Source organism: Hyperoodon ampullatus (genome assembly GCF_949752795.1).
Source record: "Hyperoodon ampullatus genome assembly, chromosome: 18".
Classification (NCBI taxonomy): domain Eukaryota; kingdom Metazoa; phylum Chordata; class Mammalia; order Artiodactyla; family Ziphiidae; genus Hyperoodon; species Hyperoodon ampullatus.
In genome coordinates, this window is record NC_136931.1 from 4,959,893 (window position 1) to 4,970,037 (window position 10,145).

Here is a 10,145-nt window from a genome sequence, read left to right on the forward strand (position 1 = left end):
CTGGTGGCGCAGTGGTTGAGAGTCCGCCTGCCGATGCAGGGGACACGGGTTCGTGCCCCGGTCTGGGAAGATCCCACATGCCGCGGAGCGTCTGGGCCCGTGAGCCATGGCTGCTGAGCCTGCACGCCTGGAGCCTGCGCTCTGTAGTGGGAGAGGCCACAATGCAGAGGCCACAACAGTGAGAGGCCCGCATACAGCAAAAAAAAAAAAAAATAAAAAAAAATAAAAAAAAAAAAAAAATAAAAATGTGTTCTCTCTTGAAACTGTTCTTGGATTATGTGTTAGCATCAATATGTTGTTTCAACTTGTGGTTTTTCCAATTTTGTGAAAGACTAGTTGATATTAAAGGCTTAAGATTTATAATTTATGTTAAAACAAAAAAGTTTAAATAAAAGTCTTCAATTTTGGGGCTTCCCTGGTGGCGCAGTGGTTGAGAGTCCGCCTACTGATGCAGGGGACATGGGTTCATGCCCCGGTCTGGGAGGATCCCACATGCCACGGAGCGGCTGGGCCCGTGAACCATGGCCGCTGAGCCTGCGCGTCCGGAGCCTGTGCTCCGCAGCGGGAGAGGCCACAGCAGTGAGAGGCCCGCGTACCACACACATACAAAAAAAAGTCTTCAATTTTATTGAAAGAAAGAAAGGGAGGAAAGAAGGAAGGGAGGGAGGGAGGGAAGAAAAGAGCAAAGCAAAGCATTCACCCTGGGAGCTTCTGGAACTCAAAAGTTCCAAGTCTAGTCAGTGGTGTCCTTCCACTCAAGGTTAACCTAAGGTTGGAAACACGTCATTCTAGTTACACTGTGAAATGGTCTCATGTGCCATTAACCACTTTGTGCACCAGGGCACCATTTTTGCCCTGGGAACTGATGGCCTGAGACAGGAAACTGGAGGCTGGGGGAGGCAATGTCCCATAAAACCCAGGTTTCATGACCATTGAGAAGATTAAGCTTCTGTATGCCTTATTGTTCATTTCAAGTGGTCTCAAGGGATGCCTTTTAATCTCCAGGTGAAACCTGCTGATTCAGAGGGTGATAACAAGCAATTGTGTTCCAAATGGTCTAGAAAGGCAACTCAGCCTGTGCCAGTGTCTTGTCTTCTTGCCTTTTTTTTCCCCTCTCCTTTGAGGCATCTGATGAGGAGTTACTATAATTAAAGTGGTGGCAGGGGCCGGAAGATAAAACAGCTATTTGAGAGAGGAAATTTTTCCAACTGAGCTAAGAGGTCAGTTAAATCCCAGGCTGAGATATCAAATCATTTGCGCCTCATTAATCCAGAGGTGGCTCAAACCTGCCAGGGAGTGTGGAGGAGGGGCATGAAGACCCTGGGCTGGCGCTGACAGGGCACCAGTCAGGGAGTGCAAATGGGGTAGGCGGGTGCTAGGGGTCAAGGTGAGGCAGGTGGCAGGAAACGGAAATGGAATGCGTCAGTTTCTGCCCTGGTGAACTGAGGTGCTGAGCCCAACTGAGCAAACTCAGCAAGCCAAATGCACTTTGAGGCCAGTCCTTTCCCTATTTCTTTCTGAGTGCTAAAAGTTGCCCATCTGCACAGATCACAGATGGCCACAGGCCCCTAAATCCCACCCCTTGCCTTCTAACTGGGTGGTTGTGTAAATAAATTCCTGAGTTTGTTTACCAGCTACAAAATACTGGAAGTGGTACTAACTCTCTCTGGGCCTCAGTTTCCTCATCTGTAAAATGGCAGCAAATAATAAACACACCGCTTCCCAGGACAGCTGCGGGAATGAAATGAATTAAACGACAGCAAAGCTCCTGGTCTTAGGTAGAGCTCATCAGGCAGTCCCCTCTCACCCCTAACCTTTCATTTGAATGATGGGCGTGTTTTAATTTCTTTAAACCCAAGATGGGTGGGATAATTTGGAGGTTAAAGGAGACCAGCTCTTCAGATTCATTCTTCCAAACGAGGCCAGGCTCCCTCCCTACCTGAATGATTTCTACATCTCCTACTCATGCTGACATGTGGCGGATGGTACAAGAATTAACCGTACAGGTTGTTGAAGTGTTGAAATCTTTCCATACCAATTAGCAAACAGCACGTGCTCAAGTACCCACCCCCGACTCCAGCCTCCAAGATCCACCCCCCTCCTCGGCTTCCCCACCATGGTCTGGCAACTAAAGGGCTGGCTCTGCACAGTTGGGGCCTCTGGGATCTACGCTTAAGTCCATTCTGATTGGTCAGGGGCCGCTGTAGAGGTGCTGCATTGGGCTTAAGTCCATTCTGATTGGTCAGAGAGCCGCTGTACAGGTGTTGCATTGGGCTCACCAATACACGCAACAGGCACTTGGGCTTTACCATCCCCCACCCCTACTGTAGAGGAAACTGGGGCACCCAGAGGGGAGGTGACCAGCTCAAGGTCACTCTTTCAGTGAGTGGCAAAGCCAGGAGCTGCCAGACTCCTGGAGACAAGGTGGGACTGTGCAGGGTGTTTGGGGGGGCATGTTCGGTGCATCCCACACCTTGCCCCACGGTACGTACCAACCCTCACCTCTGCACTGAAACTGCCTGGGTTTGAGTCCCGACTCTGCCAGTTACAAGCTCTGTCACCGTAGGCAAGTAATTTATGCTCTCTGGCTTCAGTTTTCTTATACGTAACAAAACAAAACATAAAGCAGAGCATTACAACCTCAGTACTACTGACATTTGGAACCGGATCATTCCTGTGGGGTGGACTGTTCTCTGCACTGTAGGCTGTTAAGTGGCATTCCTGGCCCTGACCCAGGAGATATCAGTAGCACTCCACACCCACACACAGTCAGGACCATCACAAATGTCTCCAGATGGGCTTCTCTGGTGGTGCAGTGGTTGGGAGTCCACCTGCCGATGCAGGGAACACGGGTTCGTGCCCTGGTCCGGGAAGATCCCACATGCCGCAGAGCGGCTGGGCCCGTGAGCCATGGCCGCTGAGCCTGCGCGTCCGGAGCCTGTGCTCCGCAACGGGAGAGGCCACAGCAGTGAGAGGCCCGCGTACCGCAAAAAAAAAAAAAAAAAAAAAAGTCTCCAGACATTGCCTACGGTCCCCTCCGGGACAAAATCATCCCCAGTTGAGAATCCCTACTTTACTAAGGCTGTTCTGAGGGTTAAGGGTTTATAGAGAGGGCCTGACCTATAGTTAGCCACTGTTATCACCTAGCTCATCAGTTAAAACTGGGTTTGCCTGCAAGTAGCATTGACCAAAAACAACAGTGACTTAACCCAGACAGCAGCTTGGTTCACGTTCACATAAAAGGCCAAACGTCAGCAGTTCAGGGCTGCATGGTGGCTCTGCTGCTCTCCTCCATCCCTAACATTCAGTCTTGTCCTCAGGAACCACAGTGACAGCTGCAGACAGCAGAATGGAAAAAGGGGTAAGAGGGAAAGGGAGGGGCAGAGGGCACATGCCTGCCAGCCATGTCTTAAAATAGATCCCCAGGGGCTTCCCTGGTGGCGCAGCGGTTGAGAATCCGCCTGCTAATGCAGGGGACACGGGTTCGAGCCCTGGTCTGGGAGGATCCCACATGCCGCGGAGCAACTAGGCCCGTGAGCCACAACTACTGAGCCTGCGCGTCGTGAGCCTGTGCTCCGCAACAAGAGGGGCCGCGACAGTGAGAGGCCCGTGCACCACGATGAAGAGGGGCCCCCGCCTGCCACAACTAGAGAAAGCCCTTGCACAGAAACGAAGACCCAACACAGCAAAAATAAATAAATAATAAACTCCTACCCCCAACATCTTCTTTTAAAAAAAAAAAAAAGATCCCCAGATGCTGCCAGATTGACCCTCCACTGACATCCCATTGGCAGAACTTGGTCACATGACCATACCTAGCTGCAAGAGAGGCTGGGAAATGTAGTCTTTGCTCTGCGTGGCCATGTGCCCCGCTGACATGATATTAGTGTGGAAGAAGAGAGAATTGGCTACACAAGGTCATGGAATCTCCTGAGCCTGCTGCAGTCAGGAAGCTGATTAAGGGCTGTCAGAGCCACCAGGCCATGAGGGTGATATAATCCTTGGAGCATCTGGTGCATTACTTTTCATAAACCACTAGACAAGAAATATTAGCACAGCCTACTCATCTTTAAAAACAAATCCTGGGAAGTGCTGTGGGACCAGCATCCTTTATAATCAACTCCCTCCCCCGTGTCCACCGCCCCACCCCCCGCACCTGCCCTCCATGCTCTGCGTGAACTTAGGGTAAGAGGAAGGGAACATGGGACACTGGATCAGGAATCTGAGGGACTCCTCTTTTGATTCTGCCACCCAGAGGCTGCATGACATAGATCAAGTCACCAGCAGGGCCAGTATTGGAGTCCCAAACATCAAAATGAGGCATATTTGTGTACATGCATTTTGTGAACTTTGTAGCAGCTCTAGCCAGTAAAACCTTCTGTGATGATGGAATGCTCTAGATCTGCACTGTCCAACATGGCAGCCACCAGTCGCTACCTGTGTTTCCGAGCACTTGAAACGTGCACCTACAATAGAGAAACTGGACTTTTGGTAGCATTTATTGGAGAGCACAACTCTGGAGCACTTGTTTCATGTGATGGAGCCGTTTATACTGTTTCCTCTCAAGGACTTTCTATCTCCCAGGTCCCTCGTTTTATCATCCTCTTCCCCTTATCCTGAGCCCTTAAAAAAGTCACCCGTCGCACCCATTAGCACGGCTATTATTTTTTTTAAGACAAATACCAGAAAATAACAAGCGCTGGTGAGGATGTGGAGAAACTGGAAGCCTTGTGCACTGCTTGGAATCATGTAAAATGTTGCAACTGCTTTGGAAAAACAGTATAAAGGTTTCTCAAAAAATTAAACACAGAATTACTACATGATCCAGCCATTCCACTTCTAGGTATATATCCAAAAGTACTGAACATGAACTGATATTTACACACCCCTGTGCACAGCAACATTATTCACAACAGCCAAAAGAACAACCCAAGAGTCCATCAATGGATGAATAAGCAAAACATGGCATATATGTACACACAATGGAATGTTATACAGCCTTTAAAAAGAAGGAAGTTCTGACACAGGCTGCAGCATGGGTGAGCCTTGAAGACATCATGCTAAGTGAAATAAGCCAGACGCAAAAGACAAACACTACATGATTCCACTCATATGAGGTACTTAAAGTAGTCAAATTCATAGAGACATATCATTTCATAGTGACAAGAGTTCCAGTTTTGTAAGTGAAAAAAAAGTCTGCAGATGGTTGGTGGTGATGGTTGCACAACAACGTGAACGCACTTGATGCTATAGAACTGGACACTTAAAAATGATGAAAATGGTCAATTTTAGAATATGCATATGTTTATCTATATAATTTATATTTTTATTTATATAAATTTAAAAAAACACCCCAAAGAACTCAAACTCATCTGTACTATGAAAAAATGTCTGGTAACAGACTGGGAGACTCCGTGTGGGTCCAAGGAGGTCAAAGTCTCCAGCACTAGTGGCGGAAGGCGAGGTGGCCGAGGGAGATTTAGGGTGCCCCCCTGAAGCCCTTTGCCAAAAGAGCCGTCTCGCAGGATGATGTAATTAACCACGTTGAACCCAAAGGGCTAAAAACAGATGAACCATTTCCAGAACAGGGACCTTTTCTGTCTCCTTCTTGGTGCTAGCAAGACTATAATATGGGTCTTAAATGTTAAAAGAAAATGTTAGACGAAAAGATCACCCAGTCCCCAGGGTGATCTTGCCTGGGAATTATGCTGGCCTGGAGGTATGGCTGGTTCAGAGGCCACAAACGTGGGCCAAGTTTGAACCTGACATTCAGACAGTTTTGTTTGGGATGTCGGGTCTTTGCATTTTCTTTTTAATTAGCGGTCAGCATTTAAGAATTGCGGAGTTCTATATTAAAATCTCTGCTCTGGCTTGTCTTGAACAAACAGGGAAAGCTGGCTGCGAGGAGCCCACTCTCCCATGTGGCAGCAGGCAGCTGTTCCTGAGTTGCAGGGACCCCTTCGAATGGGACTCACCCTCCCCAGTTCACCACAATCCCCACCACTCCCTATTGTCTCCCCTCCCAGCCTATCTGTGTTTGTGACCAGCTCCTTCCCCACCGGTGAGGTTTTGCCATCTGCATGAATTGGAACAGGAATTACAGACTCTAAGAATGTCTTATATAGACAGGAAATTTACAGATAATCTAGGTTAAGTTCGTTTCATAGAAGGGGAAGCCCAAAGAAGATAACTTGCCTGGGATTTTATTTTATTTTTTTTGCCGTACGCGGGCCTCTCACTGTTGTGGCCTCTCCCATTGCGGAGCACAGGCTCCGGACGCACAGGCTCCGGACGCGCAGGCTCAGCGGCCATGGCTCACGGGCCTAGCCACTCCGCGGCATGTGGGATCTTCCCGGACCGGGGCACGAACCCGTGTCCCCTGCATCGGCAGGCGGACTCTCAACCACTGCGCCACCAGGGAAGCCTGCCTGGGATTTTAGAATCATCAATGAGCTGCATGGAAATGAGAACTCAGGTCGCGAGATCCCATTCCTAATCTCTAGCCATTCTCATGGCCTTAAGAGACATGCACATGGCCACTACCTTTGGCAACAAAAATAATAACAGCGGTGAACGTTTACTGACGGCTTGCTACGAACCCAGGAGGCACCGGGCAGGCCCCCCTGCACAGTGCTGCTATGCTGTAGACACTACCCTTATCCCGTTGAGATGACCAGGGGATAGAGCCTTAGTTGGAGAAGTGAAGCATTCTCCCTGAGCAATGCTGCTTGGAGGAGGCTGAGCTGGGGTTTCTGCATGGGTCTGTCCAGTTACCCGAGGCTTAACCAGAATTGCAAATTCTACCCCATTAAACGCAACAGCTACCATCTCACCCTCTAAAAATTACATCAACCCCAGGCGCTTAATAACTTTGAGCTGGGGAGACAATGGGACTTGATGATATTGAGCTCAAATGGAACATCTGGCTTCTCCACATACACAAGGATCAGAATGAGGCTGTGGGAACCCATTCAATGGTCTCGTTATAGTGTTGTCACCATCAATTGATTCCATAGCTAAGAGTCCATGTTTTACCCAAAGCAACAGTGAGTCTTCCGTGTACTTTCTGATTGCCTAAGTGTCCCCAGCGACACCATGGGACTTATTTTTATTCCTAAATACGTTTGCAAATGGTTGTTTCTCAGCCTCAAATCAATATATCATGAATAGGAAAAGCCAGAGTCACAAAAGCCTCAATGAATGCTTTCTGCAGCAATGCATATATCTTGGTATTGAACCAGCCACAGAGGAATAGTGGACGTAAAAGTCACAGAAACTTTGAATTTGGGTTCCAATTCCTGCTCTGGTCTTTTGAAGCTGTGTGACCCTGGGCCAGGTACTCGACCTCTCTGGCCCTTGGCATCCTTATCCATGAGAGTGGAGTGATACACCCATATCAGAAACCTCCCAAATCACCTAAGACTGAACTACATAGTGCAAGTTAGTAAATTATAAGGCTTCATGCAGGTGTCGGCTACTGTTCATTTTTGTCGAGCATGAAAAATATGCTGGCAGTATTTGACAGTTTGGACCTCCTGCTTTTTAATCTAGGTTTACCCTGTCTCACGTTCAAATGCTTTTCCTTAAATAATTAATTTCTCTGCATACGTTAATCTTCAAACCTGTCACCGACACCTGCAGTCGGTGTAAGACGGTACAACTGAAAGCAACTAAATTCCTACCACAGCGAAATGAAATTCTACCCTCACCGCCTGGAGAACAGAACCTGATGGTATCAGAGTGATTGCTGACCCTCTGGAAAGAGTTCCAAGTGACAGAGACGACAGGCTGGCCACCGGGGTTCAAGACTCAAGGCAGTGCCTCTCCTCTGCCCTTTAGCCTCCTCGGCACCCCTGGGCTGTTGGAGCCGGGACTCTGAACGCACTTGCGCCAGGTCTGGGAGAGAAATGATCAGGTCCTCTGCACGTAACAGCCAGCTGTCATCCTCACCTTTGCCCATTAAAAGAATGAATTTACCTTTTAAATCACAAAAACTACACTTGCAAATTAATTATTTTATGTTTGCATATTTTTGTTTGCATATTTTATGTTTGCATTATGTTTGCAATTTTTATTTTATGTTGCTAGATTCTGTTGGCAAGGATGGAGCAGTACAGGAGGGTGTTTAAGGGCATGGACTCAGGTCAGAGCCTCCACCCCCTCGCTGCTGTGTGACCTCAGACCAGTTGCTTAACCTCTCTGAGCGTCTGTCTTCATATCTGTAAAAAGACAATATGAAAAGCCTTCATCTTAAAGTTGCTGTGGGGGTGGTGGCTAACGGAGGCCACGAAGAAGAGCGTGCAGCAAGCCCTCAAGCATGTAATACAAAATGTGTCGAAAAGGATCCGGAGATAGGCACAACAAGATAAAAACAGTGATGCTTTGTTAAGAGGAGAATGTGCATCTGCTTTCTTGGTACACAGTCATAAATTTTGTATGAATATATGAAAACAACACATGCTCATTCTAGAAAATGTGGAAACTTATTTGGAATAAAATAAATCTTGTTTTCTGCAACCCCAGCACCACATCCCTAAGGGAGAGATGGCCGCTCTTTAATAAATATTCTTATCTTTAGCCAGGTAAACCTCAGGTGGAATGCAGAAAAATGACCAAAATGTGTCCTTTCCTTTGGATTCTGGTCATAGCTCCCAAGCCCAGACGCTCAGTGGTCAGCAAAGTGTCTCCAACTCCACTTAATTCCTCTATTTATCCACCCATCCAATGCTACTCATCTGTAAAATGGGGCTATCAATAGGCCAATAGCACCTACCTCAAAGGTAGGATGGTTGTAGGATTAAATAAGACAATGTATGTAAAGTACTTACTATAGTATCCAGGATAAAGTAAGCAGTCTAGGTTCGGGATTATTCTTAGTGATATAATTACTAATAACTATGTCCATTCCATGCCAGCTCTTATGCCAGGAGCAAAATTGACAGACTTCCAGCTCTGGCCCAACTTTACCCTCTGCAACAGTGTAAGATGTGATCCCATCTCGTCAGACCCAGGCCGGCCCTGCTGCTGGGACACAGTGCTGCCGGGGATCCGTCTTCCACCATGGCTGGATGAGGGGACCATCACCCCACCTCCCCACCACTGTCTGCTCCTCCAGACTTGCTCTAAATGCACAACTGATAATTCTGTCTGTCCTTCCTATTTATTTAGTTAGAAAGGGTATTGGGTGCAAAAGCCAAAATTTCTGCTGACATCAAAAGCAGTCAAAGAAACATTTCTTTTTAGGATAACAAATGTTTTTGTGTTCCAGCAGAGAAAGAACAAAGCTTCTGCATTTTTTTTTTTTTTTTTTTTTTTTTTGTGGTACGCAGGCCTCTCCCTGCCGTGGCCTCTCCCGTTGCGGAGCACAGGCTCCGGACGCGCAGGCTCAGCGGCCATGACTCACGGGCCCAGCCGCTCCGCGGCATGTGGGATCCTCCCGGACCGGGGCACGAACCCGTGTCCCCTGCATCGGCAGGCAGACTCTCAACCACTGCGCCACCAGGGAAGCCCCTGCATTTTTAAAAAAAATTAAGGTCAATTATTTCATTGCTTTTAGCTTCTCAACCTTGCCCGATTGAGGGCTTGCTCTAGAATATTGAGGATCCACGGGATAGCACACTTTTCTGTGACGTTCTCGCTCCCCTCTAAGGAAAATAACTGCCCTAGATTTTCAAATTCTTCAGGAAGGTGGAATACATCTGGAGCAATCAGCTCTTAAAAGGTGTGAGAGCAAATTATGAGATATTTTTCCAGCAATAAAACTGGCTTTAGGCTCCTGATAACACACACACACACACACACACACACACACACAACATGAGATGCTGTTGTCAGGACATTAGAAACAGTTAAGACCCAGTTATTTTTTTAAGGGTTCTCTGTAATTCTATAATTTGCCTTTTTTTTGTATAATTGTACAACCTTTGCTTGGTTATCTTTTATAAAAAGTTGTTAGTAATAATACCACTAAGAATAATCCCGAATCTAGACTGCTTACTTTATGCTGGATACTATGGTAAGTGCTTTACATGCATTGTCTTATTTAATCCTACAACCATCCTACCTCTGAGGTAGGTGCTATTGTCCTATTGATAGCCCCATTTTACAGATGAGGAAACTGAGTTTCAGAGAATCAAAGTAATTTG